Source organism: Athene noctua, chromosome 4, assembly GCF_965140245.1.
Source record: "Athene noctua chromosome 4, bAthNoc1.hap1.1, whole genome shotgun sequence".
Taxonomy (NCBI): domain Eukaryota; kingdom Metazoa; phylum Chordata; class Aves; order Strigiformes; family Strigidae; genus Athene; species Athene noctua.
The window spans coordinates 34,417,517-34,430,242 of NC_134040.1; the positions used below are offsets into that span (position 1 = coordinate 34,417,517).

The following is a 12,726-nucleotide window of genomic DNA, read 5'->3' on the forward strand; positions in this document are numbered from 1 at the left end:
AGCCGGGCAGGGGCAGGCAGGACACAAACTGTTTGCAGGTGTTCTGTTCGACACTCCTAACACCCATTGCGGAAATGCCCGTGGGCTGTGCAGGGATGCAGTGGCTGCAGAGGACCTTCCTGGGGAACTGCCCTGGGACCCTTCCCGAGCAAAGGAGCAGCAGCCCACCGTGACGGTGCCTGAAGCTCAGTCAGCTTTCCCTCTCGTGATTTCTTTGCTGAGTTTGTGTGCAGTGGGCTGGGAGCGGGAGGGAGCCCTCATAGCTATTAGAGCATGGGAGCCTTTGCACCTCGTCTCCATGCTGCTTAACAGAGCAGCGCCGAGCTTGGGCACAGGACAGGGAGTGTGTCTGTATGGGAGTTCTTATGGGAACATCCTCTATTTTATTTTTTTTTACTAATTAAAGCTTCAAAGCTGAAGTGAGAATGGCAGAGGGCGGTGCCACGCCTTGCAGCGGGCAGTGGGAGGGAAGGGGCCATGGGTGGAGATGAGGTGGAGGTGGAATTGTTACATGGGTCAGGTAGGTTTGGGGATTTGGTGCTGTGGAGTGGGAACTCTGCTGCTCTCAGAGGCTGCAGCCCCTCGCTGGGGAGGATGGGCAGGAGCAGGGCGCCAGGAGCTATGGGGGCGCCAGGAGCTATGGTGGCCCCAGGGAACAGAGGAAGAGGAGGATGAGGATGAGGCACTGGCATAGACTGGCAAGTGAAGGGGGGATGAGAACTGGTGACTGGGCTTAGAGTGATGGAAAAGGCCAAGGAAAACCCACTGCCTTGAAGCATTCTGAGAAAGCAGGTGAGGAAGGAAGGGAGAGGGGGAGGCAAACAGGCTGGGATGCTCAGGGAGAAAAGCAAAGATTAAGGTGACTACTGAGAGCTTTAGAAAGCTAGGACTGAGCTGTAGTAGCTTTGGGACACTGCAAACTTAAAAAAAATTTACCATTTTAAGCAGGTAATGCTGAAAGATGAACTGGGTGTAAAAAGACAGGCTTGAAGTGTTGAAGCACTGAGGCTCTGAAGCAGAAGGACCCTTATACAGAGGCATTTTACTTGAATAGGCAGGGGGATGAGGTGCTGCTGCCTTTGGTGGGGTGCTGGTTTTGAGGAGGGCTTTGCTGCGAAGGACAGTGGCAGCTCCTGGCAGAGCTGTGCCCCCACTTTGTGGTGGGGATGGCAGTGTCCTGGCAGTGGGGAACCCTCAGGGACCTGCGCTGTCCTCTCCGTTGTCGAATGCAGCAGCCTGAGCAGGACACCCACTTAGGAAACACCTGCAGCATCTTTCTCTAATGGCTTTTCCTTCCAGACCACAAAATTCCTGGAGGGACCCAAGCCCGTACTGGCAATGGCCTCTCACCACGTGATCACAGTCCAGCCCCAGTTTTCGGCTGCCCCACGGGCAGGCGAGTGGCAGACGGGGCTGCTGGACTGCTGCTCCGACTTTGGCGTGTGTGAGTACATACATACCACTTGTTTCTGGTGCTGGCTCATGCTGAGTTTCTGCTGTTTTCCCCACTCCTGCTGCATTGCCCCTGTTGCAAACCCCACTTTTGTGGGTACCAGCAGTGGAGCAGCTCTCATCTGAGGTCAAGAGCCACGGCTTCACATCCCCAGATGGCTTTCTCCACTTTCTTCTTTCTTTGCACCCCTCAGCCAAGTGCGTGTCTCGCTGTCCCACAGGTATTTGCGGAGCCTTCTGCTTCAGCTGAGTGGGGTGCCAAGTGGCTGGGGCCATGGATGAGTTCTGCCTGTGCGGCCCCAGCGTGGCCATGAGGACGCTTTACCCCACCAGATACAACATCCCGGTCAGTAACCGACGCCGGGGCCTGCTCCACTGGGTGCTGGGGTGTGGGTCAGGGAAGGAGAAGGGGGTGCCCAAGAGGAAGAACAACAGTGGGAAGTTGCCAGGGACACATCTGCATCCCTGCTGTGAGGCAGAGGTAATCCTGCCGCACACTGCCTCATCCCAGTCCTCGCTGGGCATAAGCAGCAATGTGCTGGGGCACCAGGGGTGAGCTGCCCAGGCGTGTTAACAGTGAAAAAGTGAAATGCTTAAAAGCTGACGTGGGAAGGGGTTATTCATACAATGTCCCGCGCTTGGCAGGCCTCCATTCTGGGTGACTTCATCTCTGTTGTGTGCTGCCCCATGTGTGCGCTCTGCCAGCTGAAGAGAGACATCAACTGAAAGAAGGAGCTGGGCGTATTCTGGTAAACTGGGCATGCTGGTTTATAAATCACTGCCACACAGACCTGAGTGGGTTCCCAGAGTCTCCCTTTCCCCCGGCGCCTGACTTAAGACACAGGGTTGCTATGGTGCCGAAACAGCAATGGCCAGGTGAAAGGGTGACCTGTCCTGCAGCAAAACGTTGCTGGGAACCTCTTGCAGGACAGGGGATCTGCTCAGGCCCCACCACCTGTGTCCAGCCACGAGACAGGACTAGGAGAAACACACACACACACACACACGCAGACGGTGTGGTGAGGCACGGCCCTGCTCCCTGACCCTCCTCTCCTGTCCTGTTGCAGATGCCGCTGGCATTGCTGCGCCCTGCAAAGCTGCTGCGGGCAGGAGCCGCCACTGCCCTGGCTGGTGGGAAACGCACCTCAGGGTGGTTTGCCTTGATTGTGGTTGATTCCCCCCGGCAATAAACAGCAGAGTTTGTCCTCCTGCCTGCTTGTTGTTATTTCTTTTTGTGTGTCTTGCAGCACCAGAGGACAGCGTTGTACTTTTGTACGCTGTGTGGTCAGAGCAATGCTGATGTTATCAGATAAAGAACTTGCTCTTGCAGACCACACTGTGATGAGACCAGACCACAAACTTCAGTGAGAAGATAAAACAAAACAAAAGCCAAGCCTGCTGCTGACAGCTCAGCTTCTCCATGGACGCTGTCAGCGTGCAGAGCTGGTGACAGCATCACCCCGTGCCTGAGAGCTCCGAACCCATCCTCGTTTCTGCCTGGACAGTCCCCAGCACCAAGACACAGAAGGTGGCATCAGGAGTGTGATGGTGGGGATCACAGTCCCACTTGGTACAAACCTGTCCTGTGGGAACTGCTGCTCTGTGGGATGAGACCCTCACAGCTGTGGGTGTGGGTGTTGGGTGTTATACCAAAAACTTAAGCAATTTAGAATACAAACAACAAGCCCCTTTGTATAATTGTATAAGCTTTGTAAAGACAAGGTAAGGGAGTCTGCATGACAAACAGGCAAGATAAGTCTGTCTGTGTTTCAAGGACCAAACCAAACTGTAATAGGCCCTCTCTGTACAAACTCTGTATAAACAAGATAAGGGAAGCTGCATGCTGAAGAGCAATCTAAACTGGGAGTTACCATATCTTACCCCTGTACTCTGCACTGGTGAGGCTGTACCTTGATGACTGGGTTCAGTTTTGGGCCCATCACTACAAAAAGGCCATTGAATGACTCGAGCATGTCCAGAGAAGGGCAATGGAGCTGGTGCAGGGTCTGGAGCACAGGTCTGATGGGGAGCAGCTGAGGGAACTGGGGGGGGTTAGTCTGGAGAAGAGGAGGCTGAGGGGAGACCTCCTGGCCCTCTACAGCTCCCTGACAGGAGGGTGCAGAGAGGGGGGATGAGTCTCTTGAGCCAAGGAACCAGCGCCAGGACAAGAGGGAATGGCCTCAAGCTGCGCCAGGGCAGGGTCAGACTGGCTCTGAGGAAGTATTTCTTTGCAGAAGGGGTTGTTGGGCGTTGGAATGGGCTGCCCGGGGCAGGGGGGGAGTCCCCTTCCCTGGAGGGGTTGAAGAGTCAGGGTGACCCAGTGCTGAGGGATCTGGTGGAGTTGGGAACGGTCAGGGTGGGGTTCATGGTTGGACTGGAGGATCTTCAAGATCTTTTCCAACTGTGATGATTCTGTGGTATATGGGTAAACTGAGTTGAGGTCTTTGCCTCAAAACAACCACCAGAGACCCTTCCCCAATTCTAGTATGCTTGCACTATGTATTAAGATATCCATATTTCCTAGAAAGGGGTGGATACTTCTCAGAAATTACATTAATATTTATTTATTTTAATGTCTATAAAGAATGTGCCTTTGTCTCTCAATGTGCGTGTTAGGAGGAACGATCCCCTGTGTAATGGCACCAAATAAACTGAGTGTCAGGGAGTTCTTCATTGACCAGGTTTTGGTAACAGTACACCATGGTGGAAAAGCTCAGACAACCTGTGCCTTGCTGGGGCTTGGGGGTGCGAGAGTTTATCCATTATTCCATGGCAAAGAACAAGGAAGAGGTAACTTTGGGTCTGGGATCACTCTTCAGCCGCTGAGCACTGGTTCAGATTGGTTTAAGCTTTGTTGCTTTTAACAGAAAAAGGTGCTTTTGGCCCACAGAGGACAGTGGGCTGGGACTGCATGGGGCACTCAGGCTCTGGCACGTCTGTGCTTCTGTCCTGGAACCTTCAGAACAGGAGTGGGTTTTATTCAAAATACCTTTCCCACCCCCCTGTTTTTTTCACTGCAACTCCTGTGATGTTTTTCTGCAGTGGCCACCGCACCGTCACATCCCTGGTGTGAAGGGGTGAGGCTGTGCCCTTGCTGACGGTGCATGCACCTGTGTTTGCACACTCAAAACATGTGCAACAAGAGAAGATGGTGGTGGCATGGTGACAGCCCGAGCTGGGAGCCGACAAGTTGCGTGTGCTGCGGGGACAGATGTCACTGTGCTGGTCTGTGTGTGGCCCATGGGCACGCGGGGTCACATCTGCCCGCTCCTGGCAGCTGGGCTTAAATCCCCATTGCCCACAGGCTGCCAGGCACAGAGCAGGGGCAGGGGGGCTGGGGCTGAGCCTCCCCCCGCAGCACAGATTTGCCTGATTTGGGGTGGCCAGTTCAGTGACAGCCCTGCTGCTCTGGGATGAGCCAAGAGTGCCCAGGGTGAAGGTATTCAAGGCCACCCAACCGTGACTGCTGGGGTCCCCCCTTCCAATGACAGGTGAGCCCAGCGTGGGGCTCCTCTTGTCCCCATCTTCACAGAATTGTCTTAGTTGGAAAAGACCTTTGAAGCTCCTCCAGTCCAACCATGAACCTCACCCTGACCATTCCCAACTCCACCAGATCCCTCAGCGCTGGGTCAACCCAACTCTTCAACCCCTCCAGGGATGGGAACTCCCCCCCTGCCCTGGGCAGCCCATTCCAACGCCCAACAGCCCCTTCTGCAAAGAAATACTTCCTCAGAGCCAGTCTGACCCTGCCCTGGCGCAGCTTGAGGCCATTCCCTTTTGTTCCGGTGCTGGTTCCTTGGCTCAAGAGACTCCTCCCCATCCCTCCTGCTGTGATGGTTGATAGGGTCCCCTGACAGTCATTCCCGCTTGGGGCCCTTCTACCCCTTAGCCCATCCTGACTGGGGGGACTGTCAGGGGCTGTCAGGACCCCGTGGCTTTGCCCATCCCTGATCACAGGGTTTCCCCTCCAGAGCCATTTCTCCCCCAACACGTGCAGAGGCCAGGCTGTGGGGATGGGGACCAGAGCTCTGACCCCCACAGGGATACGGGAGCAGGCAGTGCCATGGCAGTGCAGTGAGGAGCCAGGAGCAGCCAGCCCCAAGCCTGGGTGAGGGGCACCAGTGCCCACCTCATCTGAAGACCGACAGGGGACAGAGGAGCTGCAGGTGATGTCCAGTGAGCACACAAAGCAGCAACCAAACAGCCCTGCAGCTGACCATCCATCAGGGGGTGGCTCTTATGCTGGCGGGGGTCCAGGGGTCTTGGGTTGCACTGCAGAAGAGGTGCTGCACCCACAGCAGAGCCCAGTGGGGTCAGGTGACCAGGGCTGCATCTGGCTGTTGCTGAGGAAAACCCCACTGCAAGGGGTAGTTGTTGCTGCTCGCCTGGGTGGGGTATTGCTGGGGGCTGTGCAGGGCAGCAGCACATGGGGTGTTGCAGTGGGGAGGGGATGCACATGTGCCTCCCCCTGGGCTGGACAGCGTGGAACTGCACAGGGAGCTGTCCTGGGCAGGTTTCCCCCTTCTCTGGGGGGTATTTTCTGGGCACAGGGCTGGCCCTGCTGGGGCCAAGCTGAGCTGGGTGATGTTAGCCCAGGGCCTGTGTCCTGTCCCTGTGGGAGCCCCAGGCCAGGCTCATCTGTGCCACAACCTGTGTGACATGACCCTCAGCTGTGTGAAGGCTGCAACAGCAGGTTTGTAGGATGCTGTAGTACACAAGGATGCAGAGGCTTTGTTTACATGAATTTATTACAAGTTACTACAAATCATGATGAGTAAAATCAAGTACATACTTATGATCACTCACCTATATGCACACCTGTATGTATTATCTGAGGTGTTACCAGCATGACACTTGCCAAACTGTTGCCAGGAGTGGGGACAATGGAAAAGCCTTCATAGAATCACAGCATCATCTCGGTTGCAAAAGCCCTTGAAGATCATCGAGTCCAACCATTAACTCACACTGACTGTTCTCAACTCCACCCGATCCCTCAGCACTGGGTCAAAATGATGTCACAGATGATCCACATCACGGAGTCAGCAGTCAGCCAGGCATCCCTGGCAAGGGTCCATCTGTGTGGGAGATCTGTACAGAGCAGCTCATCTCGGGTAGGTACCGTGTTACTTTCAAACCTTGTGTGGACACATTACATGGGTGTAGGACACCCCTTGACAGCGCAGCCATGGCTGGAAGCTCAGCTCGCTGTTGTCGTGGTTTCTGTGCTCACTGTCATGGCAGTTTGCAAGTCTGGGCTCACAAGGGCTGTGTAGGGAGCTCCCACAGCCCCCCCAAACAAAGCCCCTCCCAGGCAGTTTATGCCTCACATTTGGGGGGCTGGGAGCTGTGAAGGGAGTTCAGGGAAGGGGGACTGACCCAGTGGTAGCCCTAGTGCTGCTCCCTGTTGTTTTGTGCTGTGCTGAAATGCACCTCGCTTAGTGGAGGAGTTTGAGCAAGATGCTCTTTCTCGCCTGACCTTCTGGGGACAACTTTGACTCTTGTGCCTAGATAGACAGTACAGCTACTGATGCTCTGGATGAGAAATGCTCCAGGTATTTGAAGTTCCAAGTTATTTCAGGTCCTGCTCCAGACTGCAGCTCTGGCTACTGCACAGTTGGGATATGAGATGCTCTACCTCTGCCTAATAGACACTACAGCTATACTGCAGCTCCAGCAGATGGATGTTTGGGCTTCTCTCAGTTTCAGGTAATTCCAGCTGTTGCTCCTGGACACTCCAGACATGAGGTGCTCCTGCTTGTTACCGCTCTGACTGATGGACACTTGTGCTTGAAATAACTTCAGCTCCAGACAGTCGATGTTCCAGCTCAGGTTATTTGAAGCCCTGATGAGTTAGTTTAGCTCCAGCTACTGCCCAGGCTGGAGAAGAGTTGCTCCTGCTGCTTCCAACTCTGCATTGTAGAAGCTCCTTCTTGTTGCCAGCTAATTAAAGCCCCACCTAATTATAGCTCTGTAACTGCTCCTTCTTGTTAAAACCTAATTAAAGCAGCATGGGCTTCTGGCAAAGTTGTAAAACAATCACCGTCATAACCTGAATATTAACTGTTGAAATTGTACATTGTCTAAATATTATTTAATAACCATTCCAGTGGTTGTACAAACGTTGGGGAAAAAAGTGCCTTTCACCTTAGAGGCTGAGGGAGGCATACCAGCCTCCCTAACTTCAGGGACCAATGTGACTGCGGGGATCCACACACCCTGCCCACCTTGACCCCCAAAGCCCTCCCATTCCCCTCCACCTGCCCAAAGTTCCACGGAGCCTCTGTTTTGGCGACTGAAAACTGCCAACTAAACCTCCGTTTCCAAGCCCTCAAAATGCATTACTTACAGCTTTTTCTAAGCTACAGAAATGCAGCACTTACCCTGTTTTTGAGCCCCATAAACACAAGACTTAGTTTTCCAGCCTGAAAAATAAAAGGCAATTTCTGTTTTCAAGCTCTGAAAACACAGGACTTGACTTAATTGGTTTTTGAGCTTCAGAAATGCAGAACTCCTGCTCCGGTTTTGAGCCACAAAAACGCAGCACTCTGTCTCCATTTGGGGGACTGAAAACTGAACTTCTGTTTTCCAGCTGTGTGGCTGATGTGTTGTCACTGATTGGGGGGGACTGTAGCCCACCCACAGCCCTGGGGCCCCACACGCAGTTTCAGGGAGTGCTTCAGAACTGGGGTGGGGGCACCCTCCCTGCGGGAAAAACCTGGCTTCATGTCGCTGTGGGTAACACCAGCACGGGCAAGAGGTATTTCAGACTACCCGCACCATCTCCCACGCACCCCAAATCCCACCGTGGGGCACAGCAGCCACAACCCCCCGCGACGGATGGCTCCCGAAAAGCTCCCCCAACTCCTCCAAAGGGTCACCCCCGCCCCCCAACTCCTCCAGCAGTGACCTGGCTCGGAGCAGCAGCAGCCGGGGCCTCTCCCCGCCTGTGGAGGCACCAGGACCGGGCCGGGAGCAGCCTGACCGTGCTGCTGCCCCCGCTGGACGCGGCTGCAACCCCACCACGAGTGGGCCCAGCACAGCACCGCCCATCCCCCACCCAGGACACGGCTCCGGTTTCCCCCCACTCAGTTCTGGCCCAGGGGGTCCCACCTGCACCGGATAGGAGCTCCTGCCAGGACCAACCCGCGGACAACGGGGACCCCGCGGCCCCACTCGCGGCGCGGCGGGACAAGCTGGAGCCAGCCCGAAACAGCTTCTGCCTGGCGGGGTGGGCCGTGGGGTACCTCTGCCCACCCGCCATGCAGCGCTGGCGGGTGCCGGGGGCGCGGGCACATAGCCGGGCGGGATCGGGCCCGCGGCCCGAGCACCGGGAACGGCAGCCACGCCGGCTGTGGCCCCTGTGCCACCGCAGGACCCGCTCTCTGCGCCTACCTACAGCTATGTGCCTATAGAATAGACATCTAATATACATTTTTATCTTACAGATTTATACCTCCGTATTCCCGTTAACATAACGCACACATGCGGTACCTGCTGTAAATAAAATGTGCTGCTACTTCCGCCTGAGCGCTTCCTAGATCAGGAGGGGGCGGGCAGCCAATCACAGAGCTGACGGCGATCACGAGGCCAAGAGATGGCGGCTCCCACGGAGGCAGGAACGCCACTTCGTACAAAATGGCGGCGCCCTCTCATAAAGGCGCGGCCACACCAAAACGGCGGCACACGGAAATAGGGCGGAGCTTCCCGGGTCTGATGCGCTTATGGGTAAACCGGAATACCAGTACTGCCAGCCAATGAGAGCAGAGTACAGGAACGACGGACTGGCTTCCGTAGCCAATGGCCGCTGCGACTGCGGGGGGAGGGCGGGATTTCTGCCGGAAGCTGACTGAGGGGCACGGTTCCCTTCTCTTGCGCGTTCGTGGTGTACCCGGCTGTGACACTGAAGCAGCTTCAGCCGCGGGCGGTAAAACCTCCGGTAGTGCTACAGTACCGCCAGGCTCCGACTGCCCTACGCCCCCCAGGCACTGCAGTCCCCCCGCACTCGGACTGTAAAACCTCAGCAGTGACAACGCGCAATCCTGGACCGTAAACCCTCCTGAGGGAGACTGCAGTACCACGGATCACCCACCGGGCATCTTCCACAGTGACACTAAGATTGCCGGCCATGGAAAGGCTTGTTCGTTAGGAAAATTTTTCACTAGTACTGGGAACAGCTGCAGTGAGCGGTTCAGTGACAGTGTTCACGGCTTGGTAATGTACTGTCGGTTGCCAGCTGCCATTTGGTTTCTTCGCTGGCCATACAGCAGCATTGTAAAGGGGAATGAGACCTGGTGACGATTCCCTGCTCTTCCAGCTCCTTGATCAGTTCAGTAACAGGATGAATAGCGTCAGAGGCAGTTTGTATTGTGGAGTATCAACTAGCTTGCTGTGGGGTAAAGGAGCAGCTGACGGCAAGCGATGCATTTGTAGGAGGTAAACTGGGGTAAAGGGGGTGGTGTCCTTGTTTCCCATTTTCCCCACCCATGACTGACCCTTCAGTACATCCATACCTAATACATTAGGGGAACATAAAAGTAAGGTTGGGCAGACTGTCTAGCCATTAGAAAGAGTTAGTTTAGCCCTCAGTGGGTGAGTAGTGATTTTCCCATTAACACCTAAAATGGAAAGGAACTGCTCGCTAAATGGAGGCAGTCCTTTGTAAGTGTTCTTATTTACCATCGATATTTGGGCTCCTGTGTCAATGAGGGATGTTGTAAGGTAGCAGTTGTTAACTGCGACCGTCATCTTGGGACTTGAATCCTTAACAGTGGGAGTAGTGGCTACCAGTACTGCAACTGCACCAGTCCTTGTGCCTAGTCCCCCACATATCCATGGTCTAAGTTTTGTGCAGATAGATTTGTGTGATCCCTGAGTTCCCTTCCCTTGCTTCCTTTGGCTCCCTAGTCATTATCCCTTTAATTCTGAGGGTGTCACCCCCATCACCTGACCCAAGTCTCAGAGGCCTATCATGAGAAGTTAGTGAGGGAAATGTGGCCAGTTGTCCTAGGAGAGGAGTTAGCAGCCCATTTAACTGACTCAGAGAGTGCCCCTTATCTAAACACATTTTCTATAATATTTTATACTTACCCGTTTTTGCTTTTGTCTTTTGCATGGAGACAGGCTGTCTGTTTTCTATTACATTTACTTTAGCTGAGGTTCTCCCCTGGTTTTTGTACTGTGGGGCATACAGTGGTAAATCTGCTAGCGTACGTTGAAGGACCTTTTGGGAAAAAAATACCATTTAAGCCAAAGCTAAAGATTTCAACACTCCCTCAGCTTCCTTTGTTATAGGTTGGAAATGTACAGGCTCACAAATCACCTCCTAGGGATGTCGCACTGCTCCTGGCATACATTGGGCTTTGAGCTGTGTTAGCCAAAATCTAAGCAAGAGTCAAGTGAACAGTGACACCACCAGCCCATTCAATGCAGGCAAACCTCTTGCTGAACTTACAGGAAGGTGCTGGTGATCCTTCTTTACTCTTCCTGCAGAGACAACATCTCCAGGAGTTTCTCTTCATCTTGGGCTTCAGAACTCTAAATAAAGGAAAATACCATAGCTCAGCTGTTAAATTGGATCGGTCCCTATAATGATGCTTCTTTTCCATGAAAATCCCGCTACATGACCCCCTCTTCATCCCTCCTGGACCTTGCCTAGAGCCAAAATAACTACACAAACCAAGAAGCTCATTCAGCATGGCCCATTCATTGTTTCTGCTGCCTTCAGAGTTTTGCAATATCATAGCTTCTCCCACAAAAATGCTGCCAATGTCTTCCGTAAGGTAGTCACCCTCAAAAATGCTTACCCTATCCTAAGTAACCTCAATTTTACTCTCAACAGTGATGGAGCTCTCCCCTAGGGCTTGCCCTGTTCTCTTAGTCACCTCTATTTTTCTCTTCCAAAATGGTAGTTCTGTCCCCCTTAAGAAACCTAACCCTTTCCCTCCAAAATGCTTACCCTGTGCTCTCTGAGGTACCTCAGCTTTTCTCTAAAAATTGTCACCTATCTCCCCTCTAAGTTTCTTCCGCCTTTCCCCCCAAAATGTCCCCTCTAAGTTCAGCTTTTCACACAATAAATGCTCATTTTGTCCCAGGATACCTCAACTTCTTCCCCCCAGAATATCACCTCTGTCCCCTCAAAGTTGCCCCAGGTTTTCCCTGCCGGCCCAAAAGGTTCCCCCCCACCTTACAGCCCTGGGGCAAAGCAGGATCATGTCTAGGCCTGATGGGGTCACCCCCCTGATGGGGTAAGAGACCCCCACTCCAGAAGAGCCCAGGCTTGGGCTGCTGAAAGGCAGCAGCCTGAAGCACAGCCCCCAGCGAGGCTCAGCAGGACCCCACAGCTCCATCATGAAGTACCTTCCCTGGAGAGCCTCATCACCCAGATCTGCTTCATTTTAAAGATCTAGCATGTTCTCGGTATTTCAAAATCAGAATTCCCCTCCAGTTATGAACTATCATATTTTAAGAGCCAGAAGTTAAATCAATACTTGCTCTGACAACAGCAGTGCCTCAGTTGCTCACTATCAGAGGTCACACACAAAAGCAGAAAGTTCAGTAGAGCGTAGTTTTTCTTAAAATATGAGAAATGCCTGAACACTGCAGGAAAAAAAAAAAAAAAAAAATCAAGCCCTCCAGAAAGCCCTAGTTCAAGGTAAAGTTGCCATTTCCTTGAAAATCAGTGATTTAGGAAGCCTTAGGGTAAGATGTAGGTAGGTTGCTCTAGCCTCCATAGATGACACTCTCTACCTGAGGGCTGGAAGCCCAGTTGTGCAGTCTAATATTAGATTACCAAAGTAGCTCCACACAAATAATACAAATGAACATTAATACAAAGCCTAACTTAGGGCAAGTTAAACTGCAGCCACAGTAAGCCTATTTGCCAAGGCAGGTTTCCCTAGCAGGAGAATATGTTTAACTGTGTTTATAAAACAAGACTTTCTGCCTTTTTGGCAAGGGTGAGTTGAAAGGGAGAAAGGTGAGGCTGAGGTCAAGAAAAGGGAAGAGGAGGGTTGTTAACGAGTTCTGACACAAACCTTGTTCCCCAAAACACCTTTTAAAATGACAGATGTAAAAAGACCTGATGATGATCTCTCAGGCAAGTTCTGCTTCATGGCTCTAGTGTTGTCAGGAGCAGCTTCAGTATTGTCAGTCAGTGTCCTGTGAGCATTACCTCAGCTGTTAGAAGCCAATGGACCTATTTGCTGCTGTATCTAGTGCCTGCTCACAGGCAATATCCTACCTGCTGTGGAGCAGAACAGAAAAATGTTCTTGCTT

At 53.0% G+C, this 12,726-nt stretch overlaps 1 pseudogene; it reads left to right on the forward strand.

The window, feature by feature from the left end:
- The first annotated feature begins 1,338 nt into the window (after positions 1–1,338).
- Positions 1,339–2,205, forward strand: LOC141959648 (placenta-specific gene 8 protein-like; annotated as a pseudogene).
- The last annotated feature ends 10,521 nt before the right edge of the window (positions 2,206–12,726 follow it).